The 14,885-nt window shown below is 41.1% G+C and overlaps 1 long non-coding RNA gene across 1 annotated transcript; it reads right to left on the bottom strand.

The window, feature by feature from the left end:
* Nucleotides 1–1,664: 1,664 nt before the first annotated feature.
* On the bottom strand, nt 1,665–14,531 carry LOC125464818 (uncharacterized). Its single transcript, XR_007250098.2, has 6 exons — nt 14,368–14,531; nt 7,614–7,634; nt 7,499–7,525; nt 7,072–7,116; nt 2,812–2,904; nt 1,665–2,201 (listed from the first exon to the last, which is right to left on the bottom strand). It is a non-coding gene; the product is annotated as an uncharacterized LOC125464818 (long non-coding RNA).
* Nucleotides 14,532–14,885: the final 354 nt, after the last annotated feature.

Consider the following 14,885-nt stretch of genomic DNA (forward strand, 5'->3'; position numbering starts at 1 on the left):
AGGTCACGGGGACTTATGGGCCTTCAGCCCTAACAGTCTATCCAACACCATTTCCTGCCTGTTATAAATACCCTTCAGTTCGTCCATTACCCTAGGTCCTTCAGCCACTATTGCATCTGGGAGAATGGATCTGTTTTCACTACAGAAGACACAAGCAAAGTACCTATTCAACTCTTCTGCCATTTCCTTGTTCCCCATAATAAATTCACCCGTCTGTCTTCCAGGGCCCAATTTTAGTCTTAACCATTTTCTTTCTCTTCACATACCTAAAAAAGCTTTTACTATCCTCCTTTATATTTTCAGCCAGTTTTCCTTCATAGCTCCTTTTTTCTCTGTGTATTACCTTTTTAGTTATCCGCTGTTGCTCTTTAAAAGCTTCCCAGTCCTCCGGCTTCCCACTCACTCATCTTTGCTATGTTATACTTCTTCTCTTTTATCTTTATACAGTCCTTAATTTCCCTCGTCAGCCACGGCTGCCCCTGCCTCCCCTTAGGATCTTTCTTCCTCTTTGGTATGAACTGATCCTGCACCTTCTGCATTATATCCAGAAATACCTGCCATTGTTGTTCCACTGCCATCCCTGCGAGGGTATTGAACCACTGAACTTTGGCCAGATCCTCCCTCATAGCTCCATAGTTCCCTTTATTCAACTGCAATACTGACACTTCCGATTCTCCCTCTCAAACGGCAGATTAAAACTTATCATATTATGGTCACTACCTCCTAATGGTTCCCTTACTTTGAGGCCCCTGATCAAATCCGGTTCATTGCACAACACCAGATCCAGAATTGCCTCCTCCCTGGTAGGCTCCAGTACAAGCTGTTCTAAGAATCCATCTCGGAGGCACTCTACAAACTCCCTTTCTTGGGGTCCAGTACCATCCTGATTCTCCCAGTCTACCCGCATGTTGAAATCTCCCATAACACCTGTAGTGATACCTTTGTGACAGGCCAATTTCAATTCCTGATTCAACTTGCACCCTACATCCTGACTACTGTTTGGGGGTCTGTAGATAACTCCCCTTAGGGTCTTTCTACCCTTAGAATTTCTCAGCTCTATCCATACTGACTCTACATCTCCTGACTCTATGTACCCCCTCGCAAGGGACGGAATATTATTCCTCACCAACAGGGCTGCCCCAGTCCCTCTGCCCACCAGTCTGTCCTCTCGATAGCAAGTATAGCCTTGAATATTCATTTCCCTGGCCCTGTCCACTTGAAGCCACGTCTCAGTTACCCCCACATCATACTTGCCAACTTCCACCTGAGCCTCAAGCTCATCCACCTTATTTCTTATGCTTCGTGCATTCGTATATAATATTTTTAATTTGTTTCTCCCCTCAGTATTCAACTGTTCTCTTGAACTGCTGTGCACTAAACTTCCTGGTCCCCCAATTACTCATTGTCTTTACTCCAGCTGTTTGTTCATTCCTCCCCCACCCGACATAGATCAAAATCATGATCCAGTTATTGGTTCTGGATGAGAAGTACTCAACTAAAAATCAAAAAATATTTGCACATGTCAATGAGATATTACTCTCAAAATGTGGTCTCTCTCCTGTAGACCATTCCAGGGACTTCAGACAGAGGCACCAAGAATGGCCAGTGTCAGTGGAACCAACAGCCAGTGGCCTTATATGTGAACAGAGAGGTAGCTGACCCCATTCCCAAGCACAACAGTATTCAACTTTATTTGGGCAGCAAATTTAAAACTCCATGATACTCAGCAAAAATAGGATTGATGTCAGAAGAGTCTGTTGAAACACATTCCAAAGAATATTTTCACTTTAAAACAGCATTTTAAAAAAGTTCCATTTTTCTCTTGTGAAATTGCCAAGCATGAGTTTTGATTTCACATGGACAGCAAGAATTACCACTAACAGTTACCGACATTACAGATACAACTTGAACTGACAGCACAAGTAGGAAACAGTCACATTTAGGGATACAAAGGGGGAGAAAAACAAAAAAAATGTTTAATTTCAAGCACTTTCAATGTGCATCATGTCAGTATACGAAGTCTCCAGAAAATAAAAACACACTGCAAGCATCCGCAACATCTGCCCACTCAACCTACAAAAATGTTGCATTTATAAAAATTGATAAAAATATTCCTTTCAACTGTACAAGTGACAGGAGGTTGGCAAACTCTCCAGACTTGGACAAGACTTTCGCCCACCAGCATTTTTCAATTCTCATGCCTGTAAAAGGAAAAGAGAACCATTTTGATTAATTTTGAACTACAATTTTTCCAGATGACCTCACCTATGAGAATTCATTATAGTGTGACTGTTTACACAGGAGGACAACAGCTCTCTTAAACCCTGTAACTGCATGGTTACTGGAGACCCCACTAACTTGTCCACGTAGTGAGTGGCATCACTACCAAAGTTCAATCCTGTCATTAGGAGATGTCCTCACAGACACTCCTGGAGTCAAACAACCATACCTGACGTTGAGTTCGGGAAATGAGGTTCAGTATAGAATCTGGACTGAGAAAATTCCAGGAGTCAGAACTGAAACATTCTGCTCCGTACAGCTCCACTACTCAGCAAATTCTAAAAAAACTCAAAAGACAGTTTTTGCAGGAGTGTTAGCTAACTAGGGACGGCCATCATAGCCCATTTTGCAAATATTCATCAGATAACTACTTCCTGAAGAAAATTAGTTGATACAGGTGAAATTAGATAGATCCTAAAAGCAGCCCTTTAACAACTGTAAATTTAGATCAAAGGAAGGTCTCAGCAATTCAACTCCAAAATCCTGTACGTGGTTCCAATGATGGGTGACAGTAGAACTGCAGGCTTTTACCTCTTTATTCTCCCCGTTTTGAGCTGGGGCAGCATTAGCTTCCTGGCTTGAATCACTCGTCTTCCCTTTAGTGACCTTTTGTTTCTTGGCTTTCTATGAGAGAGAAATAAAATTACCATTCAAGACAAAAGTGGCATTCAACATTTTAACATGTGGGGCGTGGCTTAGAGGCAATGTCACTAAAACTCCCGAGATCCAAGCTGATACTCTGGGGATATAGGTTCAAATCCAACCACGGCAGGTGGTGAAATTCAAATTGAATTAACATGAACAGGGAACAAGAGTAGGCCACTCAGTTCTTCAATCCTGCTTTGCATCATAAACATCATGATTTTACCCTCAACCTTACATTCCTGCACAGCGCCACCGTAATCTTTTTTCCCCCCTGGGTAATCAAGAACATATTCTTCTCTGCCTTAAAAATATTTAACGATTCTGCATCTGGTGCCTTTTGAGGCTGGGAATTCGAAAGACACTTAACCTTCGGGGGGGGGGGGGGGGGGGGGGGGGGGGAGGAAAAACTTATTTTGTCTTAAATAGTTTGATTCCAAGGCTGTCCTCCCAGATTTCCCACTCTAGCCTCCAAACCCACCAAACTCCAGGTTACCATTCATCACTCAGACTGAAGAGCTCGGTCCAGAAATGCAGCCAGTGGATTTGCTTTCTAATATGGTAATTGGCATTTTTATGCAATAGTTTTTCAGGTTTATTTATTCCACAAAGCTATGCTTTTTTATTGGAAATTTGGTTTAATGCATATCCTTGCCATTGTCAAGGACCCTTCCCAATGTGCTAATGCTGAATGCCATTTTCCTGCCTTATCATACTGATAGAATAATTTGTCTAACTTAGCCTTGAACATACCTACTGGGCTCAAAAGGGATGACTAAAGGATTTTAATTGAGTGTGCAAATTATTTTCTCAAGGAATATGTCCACAATGGAGGGAGGCAGAGAGAGAATGTGAGCAGGGGAAAGGGGGCGTGGTTTACGTGCACGCGTGTGTAGTGTTAGTGGTATGGGGAAGAGAACTTTGAAAGTTGCAGTTTGGCCATTGAAAGCATGATACATGAAGGATAGTGGAAATCTGGAACCAACTCTCCCAATAAACCACAAACTGAAAGTTTCAAAACAGGCGTAGACATACCTCTTTAATGTTTAAACATTCTACACATATAGTCTTGTAAGTAGAATTGAAGTCTACAAGATAAAGAGGACAGCAGCAGCTTGGACATGAATTGGCTAAGGAATAGAAAATAGTTCCGGTAAATGACCACTTTATACACCAGAATGATGTATACAGTGGTGATCCAAAGGTTCCACTATCAGGACCACAACTGTTCTTTAAATGTATTTGTGAATTGGACCTAGAAGTTCAGGATAGAATTTTAAAATTTGCAGATAACAAAATTTGAAAGTTTAGCAAACAGTGAGGGACTGTGAATTTCATTTGTCATGCCTACACATTTGGAAACGTGGAGAGATGGAACATTGTCAGGAAAAATAAAGGATAATGCAAACTAAATCAATATTGAAGGGACTGTAAGAAGACAGAACTGGAATGCCTATGCACAAACCTCTGAAGGTGATGGCACTCTATTTATATAAAATGTAGCAGATAGTTCAAGAGGTTATGGTAAAACTGATATGTATCTATTTGATCAATTCAACAATGGTGGAGTGCCCCTTTCTGGTCACTACACAAATGAAATTACATGAAGGTTTGAAAAAGATAGAGAAGACATTCACTACAATGATTCCAGGGATGAGTAATTATAGTTAGCCCAATCATGGATAGATTGGAGATGGTGAAATTATTATGCTTAAATCAGAGGTGGTTATAAAAAGGAAATTTGATAAAGGTGTTGAAAATCATGACAGACTTAAATAAAATAAAGAGGAACTTGTTCCAATGGCTAGAAGGTTGATAACCATAGGATACAGATTTAAAGTAAAGGCAGAATAACAAGGGAGGCAGGAAGAAGAATCTTTTACAGAAGTAGTTAGGATTTGGAATGAATGGCCTGACAGTTTTGTATACAGATTCAGTAACAGCCTTTGAAAAGAAATTTGGATAATTACTTGGAGAAAAAAAATGCAGTGTTAAGGAAATAATTAGTTGTCTGTGAAAGAGCTGGTGCAGATTTGATAACGTGAACAGCCTCCTCCACTGTTACAATGTTCCATGTTGTGGGGATCACAGAACAAGAAAAGTTAAATAGAATTAAGTTACAGATCATAAAGACATAGGAGCAGAAGTAGGCCATTCAGACCATCCGGACTGCTCTGCCATTCAATGAGATCATGGCTAATCTACTAATGCTGAATGCCATTTTCCTGCCTTATCATCATACTGATATAATAATTTGTCTAACTTAGCCTTGAATATACCTAATGTCCCAGCCTCGGAGGCCTTTTGCAGTAAAGAATTCCACAGATTCAGTATCCTCAAGAAATTCTTCCTCAACTCACTCCTAACTGTGATCCCTTCCTCAGAATATGCATCTTAGTCCCAGGCTCTCCCACATGGGAGAAAACAATCTCTCTGCATCTGACCAGTCGAGCCCTCAATAATTTTATTTCACTAAAGTATCCCTTCGTTCTTTTAGGTGCCAACAAATACAAGCCCAACATACTCAACCTCTTCTCATAAGAAAATTCTTCCATACCTGGAATCAACTTAATGAACCATATGTAGGCTTACTCCAATGTCAGTATATCTTTCCTTAGATAAAGGGATCAAACTGTTCAGTACTTCAGGTTTAGTCTGGCTAGTGCTTTGTATAGTTTTAGCAAGACCCTCCTTTTTTTGTACTCCATTCTGCAGAACTTACTGCAGATGTTTCTCTATTTAAACAATATTAAGTGCCTTCATTCTTCCTGCCAAAGTGCATAACTGCACATTTTTCCACATTATATTCCATCTGCCAAGTTTCTGCCCTCTCATTTAACCGGTCTACATCTCTCTGTCATCCTCACTGCAACAAAAGCAGACACTGCTGGCAAAACTCAGCAGGTTTGGCAGCACCTTTGGGAAGAAGACAGGGTCAACATCGTGTGTCCAGTAATTCTTCAGTTGATATAGATGCAGATGATCTTCATCATCTGAAGTGTCACTGGACTCAAAATGCTAACCTTGTCTTCTTCCCACAGATACTACCACAACTGCCGAGTTTCACCAGTAATCTCTGCTTTTATTTCAGATCCCCAGCACCTGCAGTTCTTTGTTTTATATCATTCTCACTTCTTGCCTGCACCTGCAGTTCTTCTTTTACATCATTCTCACTACGTGCCTGTGCTCGATTGAGAAGTATTGTGATGATGGTAGAGTACAGCATTTCATTGGCTATAGTAACGAAGAGCTATAGACTGTCTAAGGTAATGCTAACACTGATACATGTCAATAGTCAGACAGAAAGCAAAATATTTACCTGAATGTTTTGTGGCACTCTGCCATACCCATCACATCTTCAGGGTGGACTTGAGCCTGAACCTTGTCACTCAGAGATTAGGGCACTACCATAAGATTCTCAAGATACTTTCTTGCGTAGAGTTTATGAACTACTCCACCTTAGTTCCTTTCACACACCAATCCACCCTTCCCTCTAAATTTACAGGGCAGATTTACTCAAATAACTCTTAAAAATCTACTAAAAACTTCATTTACTACAACAGATCAAATCTTGTGGCCAATATGGGAAAATGCCATTAGTGCAAGCACACGATTGATAAGGACCTATTCACTGACAATCAACTTGAACTCTTGCTGAACCATTTTGGCTCCAGATCTCACAACAACATTGCTTCAGATAAAGCTGCAAAAGTTGAATGCCTTGAGTGGTTGACACTGACATCCAAGCAAAAGGACAACAATGGGGTCCTAACTAAACAGAAGGTGAAAAGATAAAGGATAAGCTCTTCAGTGGTTGCAGTTATATTTGGTATAAAAAGGGAAATGGTTGTCACAGAGAACAGACACAGGCCCTTTGGCTTACCATGTCTATGCCATCAACAAACACCATAATACAATAATCCCAGTTACCCGCACGTGTGGAATCCATAAATCACAAGCAGGATACAAAACCCTACCTTCCATGAGTGAAGGTAATTATAGAATCCCACATAAAGATCAACTAACAGCAATAATTTGAGGACCACTCTGATTAAAGTTTGGTAATCAAGCTAAAAGTTAACTAAAGCAGAGATTTAACTGGAATTAAACAATTGTCATAAAGTTTCCAGGGTGTGGCAAAAGGTTTACCTTGGCTGGTGCCTTCTTGGTTGGAGCTGCTGTTTGGATAGTACGCTGTTAAGAATCAGAATGAGAAAGAGACTAAGTAACAACATTCAAACAACATTTGACTAAAAGGGTACATGTCACTTGGAGACTATCCAACTTGCTTCAGTTATCACTTCTACAAATTAATTGGTATGCTGGACAATTCCATGTCTGCCAGACTCTATTCTTTTTATTGTCATTCATATTAATGGCTGACTTTCTTCAATCCTTCCAGGAGAGGACAACAGTCTCCTTCATTCATCCTTGCCAGTGAGCTTAAAACACACCAGACATGCAGCCAATTCTTGGAGGGATTTGCACCACTCTCACCCTTATACAAGCCTGAGACTGTCGGTGTGAAAAAACAAAAATTCAGCTAACTTGACTCTCCAAGTTCTCCAATATCTACCTTAGTTCGTGATGATCTCCTTAGTTCCTGAAAAACAAAAACAGACCATTCAGAAAAAGGCATGTCAGCTTTTACTGAACGAACATAAAACCTATTATACACGAAAGGTACTTACTTCAGGTTTTGTAGTCACAACCTAAGACAATAAAGAGATGTGTTTTACTACAAGGTTTAAACAGTCATTCACTGCTACAGCAACAGTTTGAAAAAAAAACTAGAAAACCCTCACATCAGTAATCATGCAAATTAGCTGTTGAAAACCCAAGTGCCCTCTTTATGCATTAGTGTGTCTCAGTCTAGATTAAAAGTCAGTATACGTAAGGGCTCCAGTGGAGCAGCGCTCGTGTCCCCATCTCTAAGCCAAGGAGGCCTTGGTTCAAGTCCTACTTGCCCTGGGGGTGTGTACTAACATATCTAAACAGGTTAACTATGAAAATATCCAGAAGTGTACAGAGATAGTAGGAACTGGATGTGAGTTCGCTCGCTGAGCTGGAAGGTTAGTTTTCAGGCGTTTCGTCACCATTCTAGGTAACATCATCAGTGAGCCTCCGACGAAGCGCTGGTGTTATGTCCCGCTTTCTATTTATCTGGTTAGGTTTCCTTGGGTTGGTGATGTCATTTCATGTGTTGGTGATGTCATTTCCTGTTCTTTTTCTCAGGGGATGGTAAATTGATTTGGAGCCAATGTGTTTGTTGATGGGAGTTCCGGTTGGAATACCATGCTTCTAGGAATTCTCGTGCGTGTCTCTGTTTGGCTTGTCCTAGGATGGATGTGTTGTACCAAAGTGGTGTCCTTCCTCATCTGTATGTAAGGATACGAGTGATAGTGGGTCATGTCGTTTTGTGGCTAGTTGATGTTCATGTATTCTGGTGGCTAGCTTTCTGCCAGTTTGTCCAGAAAGCTAGTCACCAGAATACATGAACATCAACTAGCCACAAAACGACATGACCCACTATCACTCGTATCCTTACATACAAATGAGGAAGGACAGCACTTTGATTGGGACAACACATCCATCCTAGGACAAGCCAAACAGAGACACGCACGAGAATTCCTAGAAGCATGGTATTCCAACTGGAACTCCATCAACAAACACATTGGCTCCAAATCAATCTACCATCCCCTGAGAAAAAGAACAGGAAATGACATCACCAGCCCAAGGAAACCTAACCAGATAAATAGATAGCAGGACATAACACCAGCGCTTCGTCGGAGGCTCACTGATGATGTTACCTAGAATGGTGACGAAACGCCTGAAAACTAACCTTCCAGCTCAGCGAGCAAACTCACATCCAGAACCCAAACCTGAGCTACAAATCTTCTCAAAACTCGCTAATAGTAGGAACTGCCAATGATGGAGCCTGAGATAACAAGGTGTGGAGCTGGATGACCACAGCAGGGCAGGCAATAGAGGAGCAGGAAAGCTGACGTTTCAGGTCTGGACTCTTCTTCAGAAAAGGCATACGTACAGTTTCAGCGAGCACAGGATTAGAATCAACTGCTGGCCGTCATTCATTTTAGGTGTGTATGTGAAAATGCAGGGAATGAAGACTGATTTCAAATCACAATATTTCAACAGTTCAAAATAAGTTCACCTTTTTAAAAAGTTGCAAAACTAACTTCAAACAATCCAGTTTGAACACCAAGAATATAAACAAGCTTTTAAAAATATTTAGACAGCACTCTTCTGGAATCAAAAATTTAACAATGGACACAGGCATTAACAGCAATTTGATCTGTGGGCCACACCACTGTGATCTAGGTTAACTTTGAACATGTCACACAAAAACCCTCCACCTATTTAGATAGATTGAATCCAGTTTTGTTCTACGTTACCTTAGTTTGTAACAATAATTTATCAGATTCCAAGAATAAATCTTCAGAAAGCCATTACATAACTCAGGACCACATCAAACTAGAACAGAAATATGCTCCAGAGCACTCGACTACATATCGCTGAGTGCTAACAAAAGAAAAATGGAGTTTGCTTTCCCCCACCCACATATTATACCCGAAATACCTACTACACATAACGAAATATCTAATGTATCTGTTTGGACCAAGGGTTATGTTTAAAGGGATAACTTGGGTTTAAAAAGCCCCTCTGCACTAAGTACATAAAATTACTTTAAACAGATCACTATAGAGACAATTAACAACCAGTCACATAATCACAACATTTATCTTCAATTCCTCATACAGCATGTCCAGTGCTTTTAAAATGCAATAATGAATTGACGTACAAATTATGAATAAAAATGTTAAATAGAAACAATTCTATGTACAGGCAGTGTTCAATTCAAGCATCTTGAATTCCTCAAATTCAGACAGCCTCCAAATTAAATTAGCACTACACTTTAGGTGGTAGATCCACTACATTACTCACTCTTCTCACCTCCCAGTAACCAGATTGTTAGTGGTACATTACTTGCAACAGGGACCTCTGATTAGTTTAAAATGAAAAAAATCATATGGTGTGTGATGAAGAGCTCAAGTCAAATATTTTCCTTAATTTCAGTTGGATGACAGCAAAAAGAACACACACCAACTTGCTTCATTGTGAATATCTAGCAGACACATTCAGATTGTCCTTTATGAGAATGTAAGATTTACTCAAAACTATTAACTGGAGACAACGTATTGAAAATGTCAGATTTCAGAATCAGAAGCTACTTTCCGTGAATAGTTGACCCATTACCAAATTCCTTTTACACCCAAACTTAAGAAATATAGCACCTTTCATCCTCAAAGTTCCCAATTCAATGAAGTACTTTTTAAATATCTAGGTATAGTCACTGTTGCACTGTACAACAGAAGCATAATACAATAAAGATGTAAACAGAAATGTAATAACGCCCAGACAACTAGTTTTTCAGTTGTTGATTTATAAGTATTGGCTAGGACACTGAGAGTACTCCCTGTTCTTCTTTGAATCATGTCATGTGATCTTTTCCACTCACATGAAAGGATTACTATCACACCCCTCCAAAAATAAAAGCTCTGACAATTAAGCATTCCACCCATACTGACTGAGCATGTCAGCATCAACCTTGAGGCCAACTCTGGAGAGGGGTTTGAACATACATTGTCAGTTTAAGGCAGATGCGCACCCAATTGCATCCAGCCTGACATCTCATTGTATTTTTACTGATTGTGGTGTTCCATTTTTAAATGAAGATTTTGCTCTAGGCCACACTGTGATATTCGTCATATTAAAGATTATAGGAAAAAGTACTACAGTCAACAGCTAGCCATGGTGAGGAGGAGTAATTGAGCTAGAGTTCAATCAACAAGTCACTGAGACCGACAAAGATAATGCTCAGTCAAGCAATCAGATTGCAAAACAGGAGAGAGATGACGGAGGGGGTGCTGAACATTGTAGATGTTCATGCAGTTCTAAAGGTCTCTTAACAATAATCACCATAAAGCAGCATATAAACAAGGGAGAGTGATGGGTTAGATCCTTGGGAGGAGACTATGCAAGATTGTACAGAACAGATATAAGCTTATTTGACAAGAATTTGAGAGGATCATGTGGGAGAATCACTTGATTTTAATGGTTTTTAAATATACTGACACTTATTAAATATAGCCTTCTGATATTAAAACTAACAATGGAAACTTTCAGATTGCTACAGTGTGGGCAGCATTAGCTTTGGCTTCAACATCACATCCTGTTTATGGGAATGAGGGGTGTAGCAGTTTAGTCACTAGACTAAAACCCAAAAGCTAAGGTAACATTCTGGAACATGGATTCAAATTGCATCACATCAGATTGTGAAAACCAAATTCAACGGAGAGTAGAGAAAATGTTGAAATCGATTATAAAGGATCTGATAAGTGGATATTTAAGGAAATAAGGGTGAAATGGAGCAGCCATCTTGGATTATGAAAGGAAAGTAACTTTTGACAACTGTTAGGAGTTTCGTTTAGAAGAATTTTAGCGGTAGCAAAGATAGAATAGGACCAGTGGATGCAGTGTATTTGGATTTTCAGAAGGCTTTTGATATTCTTACAATTCTACACATAAGGTTTGTGAACAGTGACGGGGCAAAGGCTTGGGGTGGCACGCTGGCTCAGTGGTTAGACTGCTAACTGACAGTACCAGGGACCAGGGTTTAAATCTACCCTCAGGCAACTGTCTGTGTGGAGTGTGCACACTCTTCCCGTGTCTGTGTGAGTTTCCTCCGGGTGCTCTGGTTTCCTCCCACAGTCCAAAGGTGTACTGGCGAGATGGATTGGCCATGCTAAATTGCCCGCTGTGTTCAGGGATGTGTAGATTAGGTGGGTTAAATGGGGATGGGTCTAGGTAGGGGCTCTGAGAGTTGGTGTGGACTTGTTGGGCCAAAGGGCCTGTTCCCACACTGTGGGTATTCTATGATGATCTATGAACAAAACTAGAGAACAGGGGATTAGACTTGACTGAGAATTGATTAACGAACAAAAAAGGGGCAGTAGGAGTTAATGGGTTATTCTTAGGGTTGCAGGCTGTTACTAGTGGGGTGCCACAGGATGCAATGAAGGGCACAGCTGTTCACAATCCATATAAATGGAGTTAGATGTTGGGACCAACTGTAATATTTCCAAATTTGCTGATACAAAAAATTAGTGGAGAATGCATGCAGACGAAGTAGCAAGGAGGTCTCAAATTGACTTTGAGAGGCTAAATAATTGGACAAAACATGGCAGATGGAATAAAATGTGAAGTGTGAAATCATTTGCTTTTATAGAAAGGCAGAGGCAAAATATTTTGGTAATGGTGAGAGCTTGTCAAGTATTAGTTATCCTCAGGGACCTGGGTGTCATTGTACATGAGTTACTAAATAGCAAGATTGAAAGTACAACAGTCAATAAATAGTATGTTGGTCTCCATCTCCGGGGATTTCAGTCAAGAGTACAAGGCTTTCTGCAACAATATAAACTCGTGCTAAGTGTGCACTTGGAGTACTTTGTACAATTTTGTCTCCTTATTTAAGGAAGGACTTACTTACTGTACAGATTGCAATATAGGTTCAAAAGATTAATCTCTAGATGGCAGGATTGTCTTATGACCAGTAATTGATAAAACTAGCTATGTACTTTCTACAGTTCAGAAAAACATCAGCAATTTCATTGAAATTTATCTTTTTTTTTTACAGGGTGTGACAGAGTAGTCATACACAGCAATTTCCCCTAGTTAGTAATTCTAGAACCAGGGACAATGGTCTCAGAATAAGGGTTGCCCATTTATGACTGAGCAGAAGGGGAATGACTTCACTCAGAAGGTAGTAAATCGTTGCAATTCTCTACCTCAGAGAGCTATGGAATTCGAATCATTGAGCATGTTTAAATCAGATCAGACAGACTTTGGGAGGCTAATGACATCAAAGGGGTAGCAGCGCAGGAAAGTATCGTGGTTGATGATCGACCATGATCAAATTTCGTGGTGGAGCAGGCAGAACAGTCTAAATTGCTTTATGCTGTTCTAGTTTCCCAATGGAAACCAGAAACGATGGCTGAGCAGTGATGGGCATGAGTTATTTCTGAACATTATCTAGAGTAAGGGAGAGAGCGATCCAAATTAAACAGATTAACCAAATGAACCCACATCCACCCGAAAATGTTCAAGGAGAGACAGAGACTTAATCCAAGGTACTAGTTCACATTGGCTACTTATTTTCTGTTACAACTTGCAACTTAAAAGAGGTTTCATTTTCTGAAAGCAGTTAGTGATGCATTTGCAACATAGTGGCGTCTGCATTCAATGCACATCAACTGCAAACAACACCCACTCCTGGAGTTTATCATCTCATTACAAATCATGCTAAGTTCCGCTTTCAAGTGGTTGTACTTGTTTTTCTATGGAAACTTTGGGCAAGTTATAAGCATTGGTGCATTCTGCTTACACTCATTGTCTCCTATGTTCCTTGGTGTATGAGGGGCAATCTCACGACCCGTCCAGGTTATGAGTATTAAAGTAGTTTAAGTCAAAAACCAGAACAAGAAGTGGCAAATTTTCTGGGATTGGAATGAATTTAAACAAATGTCAACCTACTTTTGGAAAACTCTCTTATAGACATGACAGACCTTGTTTGACTTTTCTAAAACACCTTTTCACAACCTCTGCCAATCTCTGTGACAGAAGATGCGAAGGGTCTAGGCCCAAAACGTCAGCCTTCCTGCTCCTACGGTGCTGCTTAGCCTGCTGTATTCATCCAGCTTACACCTATTATCTCGGATTCTCCGGCATTTGCAGTTCCTATTATCTCTTAAACTGAGTACAGATGTTTTCAAAGTCCCTTGGATTAATAACGACTCCTGATCATTCCCTGGTAAACAGGAGTCAAAATTACCACCAAACATTTCTAAAGAAACTATACGTAATGATTTACGGTGAGACGAATGGAAAAAAAACACTGCACTTCCGTGGGAAATATGCCATGAATATACATCTATACCACTGGTGAGGAGCAAGGGAGACGTTGCCCCTGGGGCTGGAGAGCCAACACCGAGGCCCGCAGAAAGGGCAAGAGCAGGATGGGCGTGGCTCAGTAAGAGCTAGCGACGTCCCGCGGAGGGGGGAGCGCCAGGAGAGGAGGGGGCGGGGCTGTGAAAACCAGGGGCGGAGCCAGAGGGGGCGGGGCTCTGCGCACGCGACTCTAACTGAACCGACGCCAAGCGCGCTCCCGGTCTCCCGCCACCTCGCTTCAACCTGACGGTTGATAGAAATACAGAGCTAAAAACAATCGCCTCCTACACCGCCCACCTCCTGCGATCGGGGTGTAAACTCCGACCTAGCGTTGTGTTCGAGTCATTAAATCGGATTAAAGCACGTATCTTAGCATCGGGGCCCGCCCAGTGTTCGTGGGATAATGATTAACGAACTCACCGCTTTGCGTGGCATACTGGCGGAGAGTTTAACGGGCGGGAATAAGCTGAAAGCGCAAATTCTCAGACTGCGATCAATGTCAACAGAACCTCTCAACACTGCTTCTCTCTCCGACTGCCCGCGGCCTGGGAACCGGTTCTAACTAGCTGCCCTTCCTCAGCCTCCATTGGTCGCACTGGTCACGTGGGATGCGTACCCCGCGGGGAGGGGAAAGGAGGGCTGTTTAACTCTGTGTAATGGCCAATAGAGCTCGCCACCGAAAAAATTCCCGATCACTTTTTGCCCCTTTGGGACCTTGCGGTATGCAAACCAACTGGTGGATTTCCCGAATTTGCAGCAGTGATTACACTACTGAATATTTTAAAACAGTTTGCAACATCCTGAGATAATAAAAGGCGCGATAGAAACGTAGACACGCTATTTATTGGCCAATTTCCCGCTTCAAAAGCCAACTTACACTAATTATAGTAAGCGTGCGTCAACCTGAGAACTAACTGTGCCGGATCCCAAACCAAAAC

The sequence above is a fragment of the Stegostoma tigrinum genome, chromosome 24 (assembly GCF_030684315.1).
Source record: "Stegostoma tigrinum isolate sSteTig4 chromosome 24, sSteTig4.hap1, whole genome shotgun sequence".
NCBI lineage: Eukaryota > Metazoa > Chordata > Chondrichthyes > Orectolobiformes > Stegostomatidae > Stegostoma > Stegostoma tigrinum.